This window comes from Arachis hypogaea, chromosome 20 (assembly GCF_003086295.3).
Source record: "Arachis hypogaea cultivar Tifrunner chromosome 20, arahy.Tifrunner.gnm2.J5K5, whole genome shotgun sequence".
Classification (NCBI taxonomy): Eukaryota; Viridiplantae; Streptophyta; class Magnoliopsida; order Fabales; family Fabaceae; genus Arachis; species Arachis hypogaea.
This window is the reverse complement of record NC_092055.1, coordinates 42,264,847-42,268,185: the sequence shown is the minus strand read 5'-3', so window position 1 is coordinate 42,268,185 and position 3,339 is coordinate 42,264,847. Positions and strand designations below refer to the sequence as shown.

Sequence of the window (3,339 nt, the reverse complement as noted above, 5' to 3'; positions counted from 1 at the left end):
GTTTCAGAAGTTTAATTGAAGCATTTTCAACGGATATGGAAAGCTAACATTCAGGGCTTTCCAGAAATATATAATAGTTTATACTTTGCTTCAGAATTGAAGGCCCAAAAATGGCGTCCAACGCCAGCCTCTTGCCCTATTCTGGCGTCCAGCGCCTAAAGGAGAAGAGACCAATGTCTAACGCCCATAAAGGACCCCCTAGCCATCGTTCAATGTCCTAGAGGCCTCCTAGCACGTGGATCTCAATCAAGCTTAGCCCAAACACTCACCCAGTGGGCCCCAGAAATAGATTTTAGCACTAAAAGACTATTTTATCCTTTTTAATGTAATCCTTAGTCATTAGTTTAGTATTTAAAAACTTTTACCCTCTCATCAAGGAGAGGACGCACACTTTACACATTGATGATTGTATTTCCTATCAGTATGAGTTTCTAAACCTCCTAGGTTGAAGGGAGGAGCTCTGCTGAGTTTTATGGATTAATAAAAGTATTACCGTTTCTCTTCAATCCGTGTTTGATTCTCTATTCTAAGATATATCTTTGTTCTTCTTTCTAAGACCGCGTGCCTGACAACCACCCGTATTCTTCTTGGTTTCGTGTGACAACGTAACTGGAAAGCATTGAACCACTAGCTTGATTATACATCTCTTAGACGGCTAATCCACGACTTCGTTGGGGACTTCTCGAGATACCAGTTCAGCCAAGGTATGGGGAGATTAGAGTCTTTGTGGTAGAGGCTAGAACCCAAAGGCATAGCATTCTCTGATCCAGAAGATTCAACCTTGTCTGTGGCGTTTTGAGTAGGATCATTAAGGAGAATGGACTGCAGGAGCTTCACCCTTAATCAGAATGGATCCACACTAACCCTGGGGTTCAGATCTGGAGGAGCACTGGTGACCTCTCAACCAGCGTTGATAACTTACAGCCTACCATAGAAGAAATTATTCACAGTTGAAGAAGACAGTAAAACCAGAGTTATCCAGAAGCATAAAGCATCTCCAAGCCTTAACCATCTTCTTATCGTTGCAAACATATCAACCTAGTTAAGTTCTCTTTATTTTCTTTTATGCATTAAACAAAATACCTACTTCTTCTATTCACCTTACCAAGATCTACAAGATAACCATATCTTGCTTCAAAGCACAATCCTTGCGGGATCGACCCTGACTCGCTCAGGTATTACTTGGATGACCCAGTGCACTTGCTGGTTCAGTTGTACGAAGTGTGAAAATTCGTGCACCAGGGAACAACTAAGAAGTCCCACGGGTACCAGTAGAACCCCTCCCTCTACCACAACCACAAGGTCGATCCGTGACACCTCTACCTCTCGTCATGCTTGCAAAGAGTATATCAATTAACACTAGTCACAAAAACAATGTAATAGCAAAGATAAAATTTATAGACACTTTAAATCACATAAATCAGCAAATACAATATAAATCCTGTGTATATTTATATTATTTGGAAAATTTTTTGGCATAACCTCCCTTAAAGTTGGACATATATCCATCTTTATGGTTCTCACAAATTCAACTAACCTCAATCATAAATTAAAACTTAAAAATAGCCACAACATATCCAAAATAACTTAATCAATTAACTAATTAGTTGAGTTCCTAACTACTTAGGTGTTTTAATTTATTCATCATCAAACCTATAACTTAATCAACAACACCTCAAAATATTTTTTATTTAGAATAAGAACAAATCAAAACCAAATAAAAAACACAATTATAATAACAAATCAGAAATAAAATTATAATAACAAATCCTTATTCCTATTTTAGAAAAAGAAAAGTTCAAAAGCATTACCTGAAGAAGAGCACTAGCGTCGAGAAGAAAAAGACGATAGAAGCAGCGACAGCAGCGGCAGAATTCGACAGCAGCAACGGTGATGGCAAAACCGGTGAACAATGCCGAAGAAAAAGGGAGCTGCCGGTGTCTAAGGGGCCTTTCGGAGAAGAGGGGGCTGCCAAAGAGATGAGAGGGGTAGAGAGAGAGGGAGGCGAGAGGGTTAGAGAGAAGAAAATTCAAATGTGGGAGAAGATGGTTTGCGGTTCGAATTTAGTGCATAATTACCGTCAGATTTACCAGCGGGTAAATTCGATGCTAACATATTGCGGGTTACCAAACACAGCGTTCCACTAAGTGGATTTACCATTGGATTTTTCACCGGTAAACCCGACCCTAAATGTTACCCATATTTTTTCCGTTTTTCCTCCAATTATTACCGGTGAATTTACCGTCGGAAACGAAAATCTATCGGTAATATTTTGACATGACGAATTTGACCCCTAAATCGCCGGTAAATCCACCGGTAAAGACGCCGCTATTCTGCGAAGCTAAATTCGATGATAATTCTGACGGTATTCAGCGTTTTTCGTGTTATGATAGCCCTAAAAAGTTAATCCTTTTAGTTAGAAAAAATTATTCTAAAGGACGGTTAGAAAGATTTAATTATTAAAAAATACCTTTAATACTAAAATTATTAAGAAGGATTAATATTTGTAATATTTAAGGAGAAGGACCAAACTTTTTTATAAAGAGATAAATATATCTTTAATTATTTTTTCATTTATTTTTCATAATCTTTATAGATATGACTTTCGTTTCTTCTAAAATTTTGGTTAATTTTATAATTATTTATTTTCTCATTTATGCGGATATGTTTCTTTGAAAAATTCACTGCTTTTGTGTCACAGGTTGGTTTGCCCATGCTGTGTTTGATTTGAAGTAGTTCTCTGAGGATTTCAAACTTAAAGTGTAAACTATTTTTTTTTTAATTTAGGGTTTAGGTTCAATGCCCACGATGCTGATAGCTTGGACCAAGAACAAGAGTTTCACTTCTTTCGCTTCTTGATAAGAACCTGCGGATTTCGATACTCTTATGATTTGTGGAGCCGTTTTCTGCGATTACATTCTCACTTTTTTTTTTATATTTTATCTCTGGAATATTTTGTGTATTTGAATGGAGCTAATGAGGACTAACCCGAATTGAAATTACCGTCTAAAAATTATTATCCTTGATGTCAAATTCTGGCTTAATGGGGCTTCCATTCATTGATGATTAACAAAACTATAATCAGATTAATTGGTGTTATTAAACTAAAAAATTTTAGTAATATTCAATATTTTAACTAACAATCCTAATTTGGTTAATGTGTAGAATGGGAACCTATCAAACTATAAACATCAATTGGTAGTTATAGTAACAATTTCTTGACAAGAGTTAATATTTGGAATTAGTTTGATTAGGTTAAGAAGTTGTTGGAAATATTATTGATTAAATATTTAAAATAAAGTCAATACATAATTATTGATTAAGAGGGATAGAGGCTCT

The 3,339-nt window shown here is 36.0% G+C and overlaps 1 pseudogene; it reads left to right on the top strand.

The window, feature by feature from the left end:
• Positions 1-2,793: 2,793 nt before the first annotated feature.
• Positions 2,794-2,920, top strand: LOC112788389 (small nucleolar RNA snoR2/U65; annotated as a pseudogene).
• Positions 2,921-3,339: the final 419 nt, after the last annotated feature.